Raw genomic sequence first — 16,553 nt, 5'->3', positions numbered from 1 at the left:
CTCCACAGATGGCCTCAGCACCAACATTCTGAGAGTCACTGGGAATGTGTGTAAGCAACTCATCACAGAGGGAAAATAAGGCTCCCAGATCTGTATGGCAAACGACTTTGTTAGAGCTGCTCTGAAAATGTGACACACAGCGGTGACTTGACAGTGTTGAGGAATGCAATCAGTGCCAGGTGCCCAGGGGAGACACAGCAGGAGATGAGGACTCCAGGCTGTCAAGCACTCAGATTTTGGGGGCATAAAAACCCAGGGATTCCTTGGTTTGGGGTCCCTCATTTCAGGCACCAAACTCGAACTGTTATTTTTCTTATTGCTCCATGAATAAATTGTTTTTAGGGTCATGATGTCTGAGACTCTGCTATGGGCTGTCCTGGGGTCAAGCCAATGAGGAGAGCCGGTCTGAGTATGGAGTGCAGAGGTGTGACTCCAAGATGTCCAGACAGGCAAGTTTCCTTAACAACTGCAGTTCTAAGCTCTCAAGATTTTAATTTTTATTTGAGAAATAGCCCTGGTAAGGTATCTTTATCCATTGCAGTATTTGTTCATGTCCTAGACCCTTTTGACTAACCTGAATTTAGTCATATTACAAAAATGCAGGGAATCATTTTGAGAGAGAATCCAGGAGCTTGAAGGTGTGTTAATTTGTGGGGTGTGTTGGGCTGAAGTTCTGTAGGGTTTGTGATAAGGCATTATGATGAGAGATTCTTTTACACAAAGAAATAAAGCCATCACACCTAATCTTGATGGGTTTATTTAGATAGGAATCTATAGAAGACATCAAAGGGTATGACTTGTATGTGTATTTATAGTATTACAGTCCATTGTAATGAGCATTTTTCCGGTGGGAAATAAATTTAGCTTTAAAGTAAAAATAGGGAAAAGCTTAGATGGTTCCTTATCTATTTATTTACATTTCTGTACTTAAAGTATTTAACCATCTTCTGTTATATTTTTGGTCATCTTATTTGCTTGACTTTTTTTGTGTTTTCACTTATGTGACAGTAGAAATGACATCTCTTTCACTCCTCGTGGAGGGCTAAAGTTATGTCCAGTTTATTCATGCATTTTTAGACACCCCTGTTAAACAGGAGTACTGAATTCTGGGTTGGTCTTTTTTCCTCAGTATGTTGTCAGATTGTATTACAATGCTGTATGGAATGCCTTCAACTTATATAAATAAGTGGCACAGACATGGGCTTGCAGTGATGAGGGAGGTTGTGCTGTGACTTCTTGATTGGAGCACAGAGATGGGATGGCAAATACAGAGGCTGCTGTGGGAAACTGTCCTTAGGCAGAATTAAACTGATAAAATGGAAGGGCAAAGGCCTGTTTTGGAGACTAATGATTCATGAATGTCAAAGTTTAGGAGGGACACAACAGGACCCAGGCATGTGCACTGGATTAAGAGATAGAAATTGTAAGCTTTGGGAAAACTTTTGAAACATTTTCTTCTCCAAACTCCACCATTTCATTTTGCTTAGGTCAGTTTCCACCAGCTGCTCTTCCAGGAGGTGATTTTCACCTGGTAGTCAAATTCCTGTGGAGGAATACAGGCTGAATGTGCTCCTGTTACATGACCAATTTGCAAATACAGCAAATGACACACAATCAAACTGAATCATGCTGGCAAATACAGCATATCCTATCTTACAGTTTCTTCCCAAAGAGAAAATCTCCCAGCCTCTCCCAATCAAGTTAAGCCACTTCATATCAGACAAGAATATGGTCTTTTGACTTGTCAGGTATCTTAGTAACATGAATGTTTATGGCATCTACTCTTAGCTACAAACTTCATGCCTTACTACATGGCATGATGCCTTGTAGTGTAATGTGATTGATACAGCCTGATCTGCAGAGCTCACAGTGACAAATTAGCTTGGGGAATGGGTGAAAAAGGACAATTTATTTGATATTACAGTCAAAGAAAGAGTCTTTTCAATAAGAACAACTGGTTTAAAGAATTATCAAGCACTGAAGAGGATGTGCTTTACATTAGATATTGGAGTTTGTGAGTTTTTAAGAAATAATTAACATTGATAAGAAGTATTTAAATGACAGTCTCTGTATAAGATTGTGTTCTGCTGTGTTGATTTATCCAGTCCTGGCTTGCAGGTGTGACTCAGGCACGTGGGGTAGAAAGATGGAGCTGTTCTCGCAGCAGTTTTGCAAAACAAAAATTGTCAGCAGCTTCTGCTTCCAAGAGAGCATTCCTGGATCCCATTCCTACACATACAAACCCAGTGTTGTTCTGGCAACCTGCCTGTTCTTTCCCAGACATACACTCCGCTTTCAGCTGCCTTTTATTCCTAAATCTTGGCCTGTTTCATTGAGAAAACTCATGATTCCCTTCTAAATATCTTCTTGAGTGTGTACCACAAGAAAAAATAAACAACCATGGACAGATTAATTAAACTTTTCTAAATTTTATCATATTCATGTCTTTAACAGAGAAAGTCCATGAATTCATCGCTGATACAGGATGTACAGACTTAAGCTTCTATTTTGAAGTCTATAATTTTCCTACTGAGTAACATAAGTATTTCATTATTTTATGCCAGAATTACCCTGTTTATAAAATACTGAAACAGATGCTGCTTGCTCTGTAAAATCCTTTCAGATCTATGGTTTCTGTGAGAGGACTAGTTTGTATTGCTGTCTGCAAACCTCCTTATATTAAAATCCCAATCATACCTCCAGTAATTTTAAATTTTGGGTTTAATTCTTTCATTAAGGTCAGCTGTCTGTCAGTCTGCAGACAACACCACGGGCATTGATGTGTCTCAGAAGCTACTCCATCTCCTCCCAGCCGCAACCGCGTGTGGTGGTGCTCCTCCTCCCTCCTGTTCCTGAGAAAACTTCCTTTCATAATTAGTCAAGTAAGTCATTTCAGTGAGTCAGACAACTGTTTCCAAAACAATCTTTGGGTGATGGCTCTGCAAGCGGTTAAGTGAAAAGAGAAATCTGCTGTGCAAAGCTTCTTTGTTTATTGCTTTTGCTGACTGGCTAAAAGTGAGGTCACAGTAAGCTCGGAGGGCTTGATGGAAATGAAATAATTTAACCGGAAAATACATCTTGAGAAAGATGACTCTGCAAAATGCCACACTTACCAATCTTATATTCATACCTTTAATAGTTATCATTAAAATGTGATTATCTATAAATGAAAATGTAGATGGTTTCCAGATTTATGCAACTCAAGCATATTGCTACTGTAATTTTGCATGAAAATGCACCAAGGTATTCTCAGCCAGCATCAAAATTAATCAATGAAAGCAAATAATTTCCATTCCTAGGGTGATCACAACTCCACTGATATTGGGAAATCTCCCAGTGGCACAGAGTCATGAAATAGTGGCAGCATTCTCTTGCTGCTCCTGGCACAAAGAGGGGTGGCTGTTCAGCCACGTGCCCTTTACGCTGGCTCCCTGGTTCCTGTGGCTGTGGATGCATTTACACGAGCAAAAGCAAGAGTCTCTTTTAGGAAGTTCAAGAGCCAGAGATTATCAAATCATATTTATATTGGCTAATTAAACTGTTGAATAAAATTTAGATGATATCTGCAATTCCTGTGCCAGGAATCAGGTGTAGAAGTTCAAAAACTCTTGGATTTTAGCATATGGTGCTAAAGTGCTTTTACATCCCAGTAAAGTGTGTATAGGAAAGTGGATTCCTGTTCACACACTTTTCAAAAGCAAAAATGACTAACTTCTAGACTGGAGATCAGAAGTCAAACTTTGCTTCTGTAATGGACCGTGAAGAGTAATGATACCATCTGCAGTATTTTTGTGCAGATCTATAGAAATCTGTGCAGAAGAAATAAAAATGGCACCTTAGGTGTTTAAAAGTGAACAAAGCACTTGTGCTTTCCTGTTCATCTCTGAACAGGGGCTAAGCTGGTTTGCTGCTCCTTCATCCAAGAGTAACAATTTCCAGAGTGATGCCCATTTTTTATTTGCCATTTACCAATGCCAAGCATGAGCCTCTCTTTCTTTCATTGCTTGAAGTATATATGCCTTCACTGCTCTGTTTTTCATGATTTCTGCTTTTCCACTGAAGCTTGATCCTCTTAACAAGACCTGTATGGACTAATTTGCAGTAAAAAAAGTATGGATTTTTTCGAGTAGCTGCATGGTTCTGACTTTCACCTATTGCACTGAGCCATGTTTGTAAATGTGAAGCTGAATCATTTGCAAATATTGAAATATTGTAAATTTTTACTTGTTATTCATAATTATTCTTAGTCATCTGTGAACAAGACCTGATTAAGCGAAAAAACTGAAATGCAATTGAAAAAAAAAATTTGCTGAGAAGGAGCAAAGTCTTGCTGACCTATGCTTTAAAATAACAACATTCTGAGTGGTGGCCTCAGGCAGACAGTTAGATGTGGACTGATGGGAGCAGTAGTGGAAATAATTATAAAAAATTGATGAGTTGATAACATAATGCTATCAAGCACCAGCTGCACCTGTAGCTTTTTAGAATACAGGGAACTAGGAAATATTGACACAAAAATGCTTAAAATGGCTGGAAGCAATCTGATTCAAAAAAGGGGCAATATAAAGCTTAAAATAAGAGGCAGACTAAACTGCTGGTAAAGTTATCCTTTTAACTGAGCTGACTTTTATTAGACTGAATTCCTGTAAATCATCTAGTGCATAAAAGTAAAGCAACAGTGTAACTGGAACTGCATTTTGTAACATGACATCTTTTATTTCAGTTTAAGTAAAGGACAGTTTGAACAGTACCAGTGGAGATTTTTAGAGGAGGGGTGTTGCTTTAATGGAAGTTTCAAGACTAGATTGTCAGTGGTGAACAGTTTGAGAAAAGAAAACATTTTTGAAGGGATCTCTTATGATTTTTTGTTTCTCCTTGTAAAGAAGAAATAAAAACAGAGTAAGTCACTAAGGTTGCTTTGAAGTGCTCTAGCAAGATTTTAACTGCACCTGTTGATAACTGTCTGCATAGCAGAAGTACTTTCTTTATTTTACTAGGAAGTAGGTGAGAGAAATAATTTGAAATTTTCATTTGCAAGATGATATTCATGGCAATAATGTCTATGAGTTGTCCTAGTCTTTTTAAAAAGATTTCTTTGACAAGCCTTGTCCAAATCAGGAAAGCGAGTCACTAACAATAATCTCAGTTCATGAAAATAAATTTAAAAGGCCACTAGTACTTTAAACAAAGTTTACAGGTATTCACTTTCAACCTACCATTGCTCTTTTCCATTTTTCCAATAATAATAATAATAATTTTAATAATAATAAATATTTTCTTTTGCATCTTCCTACTTATCACTGAACCTGTGGCACCATAGTTATGCTTCTTCATTTATGGCCTTAACAGACACACAGGGAAGTTGTGCAGTACCTTATTCTAAATGATGCAGTAACCTGTCCAAAAGAATGAATGCATTAACACTGTACACACCACCTCAGTGAAAAAAACCACAGTAATGCAGATTGGTAAAAGGTTAAGAAACAAGCCACCTTTACGATTTTACAGCTGTTATGAAAGTGTTACCCTTTTAAAAATGTTTTTGTCTGCTCTGTTTTTTAAGATGTAGTTAAACTACATGAGTGTCCTGGGGTGACTTTATGATACTGGTATCCCCAATCGTCTGGTTTATGTTCTATATTAAGTTCTGCACCTTTAAGACTGGCTTTGAGAGCAAGAGAGGGGGCGGAAGAAGAAGCGCGCAGTTTGTGTTAAGGAAAAACATCACTCCCACACATCCCGCTCCTGGACTGTGGTGTCTGCAGCACGGACAGACAGCGGGACAGAGCTTCTCTCTGGATTTTAGTTAGTTTTAGCTAGCTGAGGCATAGGAGTTCCCTGGACCTTTGTTTGTTTTTTTCCCAATTTTCTTGGATCTGTGCAAGCCTGCTCTGGACTGAACACCCAGCTAAACCCCGGGAGCTCACGCCTGTGGCCCACCGGGGCCTGGGCCTCGGCACTTTCCAGCGCTGGAGGGACTGATAAGAACCTGAGCGAGCCGAGCTACACCACATGAAAAGGACTTTTCTTCCTAGACTTGCCATCCCATCGAACAGCAAGAGGTTTTATTATTTAATATTACTCAATTTCTGTTAAATAAACAGCTTTTTCCACTTCTCTCTAAGGAATTTTTTTTCTTTTTCCCGGACCAGTTAGTGGGGAGGGGCATTTCCCTGGGGAAATCCCCATTTGGAGTTTTCCTTCCTAATTTGCCCTAAACTAAGACAATGAGTCAGAGTCAGACTAACTTTTCATGTGCAGGAACAGATCAAAGTAATTTAAAAAGCAGTATTTGTGTTTTGTTTCATTAACTTTCTCTTACTTATTCAGGCTTGGTTCCTACTCATGCTTACCCACATACCACCACCAAAAAATCCATGACACATTCCCTAGCCCTGTGGCCTCCAAGGAACCCACTGCAGGAAATCATCAATGAAGTGAGCAGCAGTCTGAAGGCTGTACACACCTGCACAAGGAGCTGGGGTTTAGCTGCCATCCCACCATTCTTACTGTCTCCTGGCTTACCACAGATTCTTGCCTTTGTTCTGGCTGTCAAAGCTGCAAGATAGAACATTGGTTCCAGAGAGAAATTTGTGCCTCCTGCGTTCTTGGCACCAGGTAGAGGATTCTGTCATTCCTGGGAGCTCAGACATCAGTGCAGCAGAGGGACTCATCTCCTGGGGCTGGGTGTCAGTGTGATCCATTGATAAGGATATCAGCAGTCAAGATATAATCACACTTGTATTGTTTGGTAATGTGGGAATCCAGACAATGAACATCTGAAAGGAGCTTTCCAGAGAAGGATTCTCTTTTTCCATTCGGAGGTTTATAAGGCGTGGTGCTTGTTTTGGAATTTGTTGATGTTCCATTTTCTCTGGAAATTAAAATGTACACAATCAGTGATTGAAATAGAACAGTCAAGGTTATATAAACACCTGGCCTACCCAGATTTTTCTTGGAGCAAGAGAAAAGAGGTGTGTGTTGGGGGGGGGAATCAGGTAAAGAAGGCCATACTTCTGTCACCTACAGACTCAAAATCTTTTTTATTTAAAGAAATAAGCTGTCACTGTAACTTTGGTGGATAGTTCCCAAAGGGAGGATGACATTCAGGTATTTTCATACATTTCATTTCAGTTTTTTCATACACTTGTGGCATTACAAGTGGCTGTACTTTTGGCAGGGTATCACAGTACATTAAGTAAGTTCAGGTTACCTGTAATCTTTATATCACACATGATCTAGCATGGGTCATAAATCCTGTAAATTTGAGGTTGCCTAAAATAGAGAGCAAAACGATCAGTCACTCTCATAACCTGATCTAGCCTGGGTAATCACAAAAAAGACTTGTGACAGGAACTAAGGGAAAATATGGTTCATTTAATCTTTTATAAATTGATAAACTCTTGCAGCTTTAAAGGAATGACCCTTTGGAGGCAAAATAATCAAATCCATCTCTTGTCAGTTTGGGGAGATTTATAATTGTAAGCTGATGATTTTTTTAGCAATACTGTCAGTCTGCTTTTCAGATCAATGCCAATGAAATATTTTGTTTACGATTTAACCTCCAGTTCCCCTGGAATTTGTGAGTTTTAATACGAGAAGTAGTTATGTCTAACTCTGTCGATCCACTGGTAAATTAAATGGCAAACAAAAGGAACCATATTATTTTGTCAAAATGCTCTCAATAGGAAACAAACTTCTTTATTAAAACAGGATATGTTACACTGAAATGAAAAGAAAGTTTCATTTCAAGAACGATCTTATAAAAAACAGAGAAAGACCTTCACACAACTAGATTTATTTGATGGGAATAGTACAAAGGTAATAAAACTGAAATTGTATATTGGATTTCTTTTCCTTGGAATAAAGACAAAGGACCCAAAAACAGGTGTAAAACCTACCTAAAATGTACATATGATAAATTTGTTCCAACAGTATATTTTCTTTTTTTCCCTTCAAGTAGTTAATGAATAACTTCTCTATTTGAAATTATAGGGCTTATGTGTGTCTATTTCATGCCAAATCCTCTGTTGATCTCTGAAATATGGTGTATAAACATACATTGCATATAGGTTATATATCCACAGCGACATTACTGTGGTACAAGAACACAATGAACACTTGAATAAAGAGTTTCACAGGAAAGGGAAGGGTGATCTATTAAATCAGTAACAATCTTTAGAGGGTATTTCCAGTGATGAGTAAGTTAATATTTCAGCCACGTACCAGACCATGGAATCATTTACATTTGAAAAGAGCTTTAAGATTATCAGTTTAAGATTATCAAGTGTGTTGACCCTGCACTGCCAAGCCCACCACTAAAGAGTGTCCCCAACATCTATGTGGCTTTTAAGTTAACTCAGTAGGAGAGTAGACTCCTATATAATGATAGCCATATAATTTTTATGTTTATTCTTATGTGGCATGATAATTCTATAAAAGAACAAATTTTTATTAAATTATTATTTATTAAATTATTAATTATTAAATTAATAGCATTTTTTCCTGATCATACCAACTTGAAGTGCTTGCATCAGTTTCAGCCTCTTAACAAATTTCAGAGATTCAGATTTGTGCAACTTCAAGAAGCCAGTGGTTATAGTGTTTTTCCATATGTAAATATTTCTTTAATTATTAATTTATTATTATCTTTATTATATTAATTTATTTTCTTTATTTAATTAATTTATTATTAATTATTTTAATTTAATTTTTTCTTTTATTGGCTTTTTAGGCTTGAGGAAACATGAAAAAATGCATATTTTTACAATTAAATTCTATCTATCTGCTGCAAATAGGACATTAGGATTCCTTTTAAAGGCCATCATCTGCATTTGGGATGCTCCCATCTGTCTCTGGGAGCAATATTATTGTTGCAATAAGTAAAAGTACCACAACATAGATAACATGCTTGTAAATCCTATATTTTAGATTCTTTTAACCTTTAATGGTATGTTTTTGAAACTAATTTATTTAATATTTCCTCAAGTACTTTGCTGCAGCTGAAGCCCTGGGTGGAAGTGAGGGTACATGTCCTGGCAGGATTAGGTGGGCTGTGACCGAGGAGCTTTTTCCCACTGCTCCAGGTCTTTGTGCAGATTTTGTGCTGACCCAACGGCAAAACCTTGTCTCCACACCCTGGGAGAAGTGTCAGTGCTCTATGAATCTTCAGCCATTCCATTACCTGGAAAGACAGGATGAAAATGCTATGGTAACATTATTTAAATTGAAGCTATTCAACATTTCAGCATTCTGGAAGCAGAATTTTAAACTCTTTGAGGAGACATTTCTGGGGTCAGCCATATACCTCAGGGTGATCTGGTGGAAAATCTATGTAGTTTGGGTAAGTTGCAAAGGCTCTGAAGTGAAATAGGTGTTTGCATGGTAATACTTAGTGGTAATATTCTCCTCATACCAATACTCATTCAGAGAGCAGTGTTCCACTAATCCAGAGAAGTGGAAGATTAAATTTCCCGATTTACTGTGCAGGGGTGTGTGGGATGTACTCTGTAATATCTGAGTGTGTAGTAATTACAGGAGTTTCTCCTGAATTCTTTGCCTTACAGGCTTTCTGAATGTTGTCTTTATCAATCACTTATACTAATTAAGAGCAAAAGCCAAGCAAAATATGATTCAAAAAAAGCAAACTGTTTGTTTACCCTGTAAATATGATATGTTATAGAAACATCTATGCAGAGACCTCAGATTTCAGGAGTAGTTATAGTTTACTGCATTATTTTCTTTTTGCTTCTCAATGTGACTTCCTGTTGAGCCGGATAAATTCTGTTCTGTTCAGCACGGGGACAAGAACATGACTCGGAAACTTGCGACTCTACCCAGCCCTATGACAGGATAATATGAAAATTTGTTCTTGCTGTTTCCACAGATCTCAGTGATGTGAAAAATAAAGCAAATGGAAGGAGCAGGATTGCTGTTTGACAGCAAATTTAGATTTTTGCTCGTTTCTATTTTGGTCTTGATCTGCTTAAAGTTGCCATTTCAGATGTTCCTATTGACTGAGAGCAGGTAGAATTCTGTTTCCAAACCACCAAAACACATAATGAAGGAGGCCCTGCTACTTCATTGGCATTCTTGTCAGAGGTACTGCTGCTGTTGGCAGAGAAGCTGACAAGAATATCAATGTCACTGGGCAGGCAGGTTGTTCCCAAAATCTATAATTCTGGGCAGTTTATCCCAAAATGACCACATTCTAATCCACAGTCTTGCATTTGAAGCCACAGCCTTGAAAGTATTTTGAAACTTTTTCCTTTCTTCTTTTTTGGAAGAAGGGAGCTGTGCTTTGACAGACACCAGCATACAGATGGATTGACTGGATAGAATATCTTGTACTGTCCCATTGTCACAGAGTTCAAATTTCTACCTTTAACAAGTGGTAATGCCCCTGAGAGTTTCAGCAAGGTCTTTTAGAACTCTTCCTGATGTCCACAGATTTTATTAGTGCTGCTGATGGAATGAATTGCCTCTGCCTCAGGCTCCCATGGCTTCTGAACTCTAAGATACAAATTTTCTGTCATCATAATGTAAAATACACAAGCACTGCTGAGAGGATCTGGAGATTTTTGTATCAGAACATGCAAATTTTCATTTATTTTCACCCTCTGCAGTGAACCCTTTGTCTCCAGTGAGAGAAAGAGCGAAGGTGTTAGAGTGGCACCTGAAAATAGCCAGCAGCCTATTAGAGTTATGTGCTCATGGCCACATTCCAGCTCTGCCCAAGCCTACAGAGGCCACCTCACCTGGCTGTGTTTTTCTCCTGGGCTGCCTGTGTCTGATGAGCCATTACCTCCAGGACAGATCATAGACACACTTTAGTAACTCTCATCAACTGTGGAGAGCAGCTGAAAGGCGCCTTTGCAAGAGAATGCCAAGGTAGAAATAATGGCACGAACACAGCTAGACTGGGGGAGCACCCAGAGTAAATATTCTGAAGGCTGCTACAGTGAGATAGTCCCATTTCACCAATGACCCTGTGTGCCTGAGCTAAGGTTTACTTGGCTTTCTTCACTCACTGCAGGTATTCATCTTCTGCAATGTTCTGTAGATTGATTGCTCATGGTCATTACTGGCATGTATCTGTCTGCTGAGTTAGATTTTAGAGCTAAACTCAAGACGTGTAACAAAAACTCATTTAGTCATTTTTGTGATCAATATCATTTCTCTACCTCTTTAAGAGAAAGAAAGTTATTGCTGTTTAAGTGTAGGTAGAAACTTTTTTAAGAAGATGTCTGCTACAAAAATAAGATTAAAGTTGGCATTATGACTATAGGTCCTTCTAGTTTAGGAACAGATTATTAAAATACTTTTAATTATAAAAATTGCTTAGGTATCTTGTGCTATGGAAAATAATATTTTAAAGAGGGTTGGTCAGTGTCTATTCAACAGGAGAGTTCACACAGATTAATCTGCCCATTGGGATGCCAGTGAGCCAAACTGATTCCTACCAAGTTTTGATGTGCTTAGCACTGAATCTCACTTACCATCACAGTTCTCTAAGTCAAGTGGGATTGATACCCTTATAACAGTTCCACTTGTTTTTCTTTATCCTTTATGTAATGAAATAAGAGTTAGTGAAGTTACATTTTCTGTCTTTGCTGTGCAGATCCACAGAGGAAGTATAAAGCTGTCTTTGATGTGCTATGAGCTCATGATTTTAATCTAGCCAGGAAAATTTCACAACTATATATTTTGTGACAGTCACAGTAGCTGGGCTACAGGAGTTACTTGAGAAGCATAAATTAGCCATATGCCCAGGTATTTCATTAACAAACATCTTACTCTGAATGTGGATCTTGCTGAATCTGGCATCTCAGCTTAATAACAATGTTCAAGTTATTCTGTTATGCTTGGATGTGCATTTTCATTTTCAGCAGATAAAATTATTGAGTCTTTGACGAATAAACCAGGTGAAGAAGCAGCTAAGTATGTTAAGAACCAGCTCCTGTCTGCTGTAAATTAGTCTTTATTTGCTGACTTTCAGAGAGGAGGTTCCTGCCACTCCTGTCCATGTGAAAATCCATGCAAATAGCCCTAACAACTTAGATCACGTGGTGGAACCCAGTGTTCTGCCCTCTATGGTAGCAGCCAGTTGAAAATATTTGTGTACAGACAGGGCTTAAAAGAGCTTCGCAGCACTCTGATGGTGCTCAGATAATGTTCTGTAATTCCAGAATGCTATCAGAGACAATTCAGAGCAGCAGTATATTTGTGTTTTCCAGACTTTGCTATGGCAGGACTTGAGAAAATATCTCTCTGCTAGCTAAATGCTAACCTGCTGCTCCTATGCCATTGATGCTGATATAGCCACAGATACACATATTTGGTCCTTAAAACACAAGACTGAAATTTTCAAAAATAAAGCTACAACATCTAAAAGTAAATAGAACTTTCAGTAGCTCAGCATCCATCTGTTTAAATCAGAGTTGCAGAAGTTTATAGTGTGAAATAGATATGTGCAATTTTCAAAAGGGCAATTTTATAACCGATAATTAACACTTGAAGTTATGTAAACTCAAATAAGGAGCATGCTGTAATTTTAAAGAGTAAAAGCTAATTGCCTATGAGGTCATGGAAGCAAGAAATTTCTTCACTATAACATCGCGGTTTGCTTGGAAGTAGATGATGAGCTTCCATCAAGGAAATCATCATCCTTCCTTCTTTATGCCCTCTCTAGGCCCTAACAGTGGATCACAGGATTTAACAAGGACATTTATAGCCCTTCAAGATAGATAGAAGGAAAGGTGTAGCAGGTATTGTAGACAGCACCAGATAATCCATCACTTGGGTAAGTGAGCAGCCTATTCTTCCTTCCTATTCTCTTCAATAAGGACTTGACAGACAAGAAATTATATTGTGAGGTACCTAAACTATAAAAAGTATACTGGAACTGTTGCTGGAGTGACTGAGCCGTGGTTTGTGCTGGTTCCTGCTGTGTCTAATGCTCTGCATGTTACAGTTCTGTTCCCCTGATATCAGCCTTTGCCAAGACCACAATGGGTTACGAGGAGGACCAGTTGTCTGACATATATTAATGAATTCACCTTTTCCTCTAAAACTCAAAAGACAGTAAGGCATAGATTAATGTTTAAAAAGTTATATAGTATACCAGTGTGGCAACTTTCACGCAGACATATTCTCAAGCTGTTTTAAAATTATCAGTGAATCTATTATTTAATGAATTACTGAAATTAATTCTCACCTTAATGAAGGTCATGGAAAACTAAGTTTGATTTCAAAATTTATTCATCTCCGGTAAATATTTCTAAAGATGTTGCATCTGAGATAGGAATCAATAAATTAATTGACAATGCTGATCAATTGCAACAATTTGGCTTTAAGAAAAGGACATCTAAATATTTCCTTATGTAAGTATGCACACACTCACCTGAGTTTATTTTCAGTGTTACTCATAAAAAAAAAAAAAAATCTCTTGTCAGTGTTCAGTGCTCATTAAAAGTTAAGGTTTTCTGAGAAATCAGTACCTGTTCCAGCACAAGTGGCCAAGTTTGGAATGGAATAATTCCATTTCTTGAAATCAGGATATGAAATTGGTTAGTAACAAAAGAGTATTGGCCACTTAATGGAATCAGTATTTCTGCTTTCCAGTTTGTTAAATTTTTAGATCTGAATGTTCATATTGATAACTTTTCTTTGATTCTTTACTGAGGTTTATTGTCCAGTTAATGTGTCATGTCATGAACCTAAGCACATACGTTATTATTTTCATTATTTTTTCAATAATAGAAAAAAAGTCTAAGTCATATTCAGCCTAAAAATGTCTTTCTAATCTTATCTTACTTATTCTGTTCTAATTTTATCTTGCTTATTCGGATATAATTCCAAAAATCACCACTCAGCTGCGTATCAAGATATTCTAAAAATTACAGAAGAAGCTACTAATGGTTTGGAAAAATTTTCAAATCCTTTTAATTCCATCATTTACAGAGAATGATTTGATAAGGATATAGTTGTATCCATTATTTCTGAACCTGATAAAATGAAATATATTCTCGAGTTGTTAATCTGTTTTTGTGGATGAGCAGAAATTATCAAAATATTTTTAAATAACTTTCACATCCAATGATGATCCATGCTCATCACATTATCTGGGTAGTTAGCTGGAAGCAAATAGCCAATTTTGTGTTCATTTGTGAACAAGCAGCGTTAACAGCTGCAAATGATGCTAATGATGCAAATGCAAAAAATGCTCGTTATAAAATTAAAATCACTGACAGTATACCAATACTGTATTTTGATATATCCCTAATGCAGCTCTTTTGCTGTCTGGAAAATGATCTAGTAAAGATTATTGCTCTTTCAACTGTAATAACAGACATTTAAAATATCTGCTATTTCCCTGAATAATTTCTTAGATGCTATGAAAGACCTATGGGTGAGTCTGAAAAAACCAAACCTGTTTGGTTTTATGTCACTCTCAATTAACATGAGCAACTGTTTAATTTTTTTCTGTGGATGTTATTGTGTCACTTTACAGAAGGGCATGCATTTTATCAATACAAAAATGTTTAAGAATTCTGTTCTTTCATGTTATGCTGGGATTGTTTTTATATCCTCCGTTTGTCTCATGTTTTACATCTGAAAGGCCAGGATGAGCAGTTGAGAAGCTCATTTTGCACGGACTTGTGTTTTAGTGGCTGGTAAAGCAGTTTGTTGAGATGCTATTTAAATAATTAATATTGTGTGAGACTGAGGGCACTACAAGATGTTGTAGCCAAAAAGTGACTTTTAAAAAAGTCTCCTGAAATGTAGTCATGCACAAGTCTCACAGCAGCTTGAAAATCAGAATATTATCTGCAGATGGTTTTTGGTCTTCATTTCTTTCTGGACAGTTTTTTGGTCTTCAGATGGTATTCTCAGTAGAAAAAGAACTTTCAAGGACTGGTACAGGTCTCTGAAGTTCTTGATTTTCCTTCTGGTTCCATTGAGCAGCTCTGATACTCTGTAGCTCAATATCAGTATGAGAGCATCAGTAGCTCACTCTGAGTAGAATTCCCTCCGAACCACAGTTTACTTAGGTGAGGCAAAGTGTTCCAAGAACTTTGATGAGACCTTTCCTTGGATATTTCCAGGTTTTGAGCAGAGAAACCATTTTCCTAATGCCAGTGGCACTTTATCTTCCATGGAACAATCAATGAAACACTGAAGAATATTAATATGCATGCATGGTAAGAAGCTGCAGTTTATGAAATCAGCAATTAATCTGAGTAGCAGTTTTCTTCCATGCCTTGGCGTTTCCTCACCAGCCTTAGAAGTACAAAACCAGAGGCTGGACTGATGTCAAAGGAGGTACAAATTCAGTCAGGCTTCAGACTCCCAGAGTAAACGTTAAATAATGGGTTCGTGTTTCATTAGTAGTTTGTTTTTATAAACCAGGTTTCTTCAGGCTGAATTTCATACTGGAAACAAGGTTTAAGTCAACAATGTTTGTTGCTGTTGCTTTGAGAAAGATTTATTCATTCATTCATTCCTTTGCTCCTATAATGACGGAAATGCATTATTTCCCTTAAAAAGATAGGTTTGTGATAACTCTAATGGACAAAGCCTAGTTCCATTTTGGCTTGTCATTGAAAAGGTAGAAATAAAAGGAAGGAATGAGAAAATTCAAACTTCCATCTCTGCTTCCTTTTGGTTTCTTAGCACTGGGAAAAAACCTTTTCAAATTTATTTTTTCCCTTTTTTCTTCTTCATTTTAGGTTCTGAAGGAAATGTTCACCTTTTTAGCCAGCAGGTGGGCAATAAATATTCCTTTAGAGTAGGGAGGCAGTATAATGGGTCTGGAAGCAGCAGTTGTCTCCATCTGTTGCCTTTTCCTCATTTTGCATTGTAATTTTCCTTTAGTATGGAGTTACTGTACTTCTTTCCCTTTCTGACCACACTCCTTTGTTCTGGATAGCATCCTGGATGGGAAGACAGATACAGGGTGTGATGGAGAGAAAATACTGTCTGTGCTTTCTTTTTGAGCCCTGATAGCAATTTCCGGAAATTAAAAAATTTCTTTAATGCCAGTTTTTGAACAGCTACACTTGCAAACCCACTAGGGGAAAAAATGAAATTCAGTGTTGTAGTATTAAACATTAGGAAAACCAAATCAAGGATATGGAGCCGTACCAAACTAATAAAGTAATTATTATTTACTTCTGTAGGGATGTTTTTTTCATTTTCTATAAATGTGGTTAGACCCTTAGCAGAAATAAGAAGTTGCTATGGCTTCCCAGAAATACCCAGCCTTGTTTCAATATTCCTCTGAGGCTCACTGAAGACGGCAAAGACACAAAAGATCATGGAGTATTGCTGAGATAGTCAAACTGCAGGTTTTCCCTTTATTCTTGAAGTTACCAAGTGAATGCTTTTTACAAATTTTTGTGTCATGTGAGCAGCACTGACAGACTTGGTGTAACAAATCTGACATGTCAATGAGTTATTTATCTGGGAATTTGTTGTAAGGAAAAGTAAAATCAAGGGAAATGAGCCAGTAATATTTTCTAGGAGAACCATGATTTCTGACATTCTCAAGA

General features: G+C 37.4%; 1 protein-coding gene across 1 annotated transcript in view; it reads left to right on the top strand.

The window, feature by feature from the left end:
- The window catches only part of LOC102102170 (bifunctional heparan sulfate N-deacetylase/N-sulfotransferase 3), a 338,929-nt gene that overhangs the window by 10,264 nt on the left and 312,112 nt on the right, over window positions 1–16,553 (top strand). The window contains exon 3 of the mRNA XM_088056447.1: window positions 343–449. The gene's annotated coding sequence lies outside the window, so the exon portion shown is untranslated. The remainder of the gene's footprint in view (window positions 1–342; window positions 450–16,553) is intronic.

This window comes from Pseudopodoces humilis, chromosome 6 (assembly GCF_049639895.1).
Source record: "Pseudopodoces humilis isolate 2021_Gansu_Grassland_sample_001 chromosome 6, ASM4963989v1, whole genome shotgun sequence".
Classification (NCBI taxonomy): domain Eukaryota; kingdom Metazoa; phylum Chordata; class Aves; order Passeriformes; family Paridae; genus Pseudopodoces; species Pseudopodoces humilis.
The sequence above is the reverse complement of the archived record's forward strand: the minus strand, read 5'-3'. Positions and strand labels throughout refer to the sequence as shown.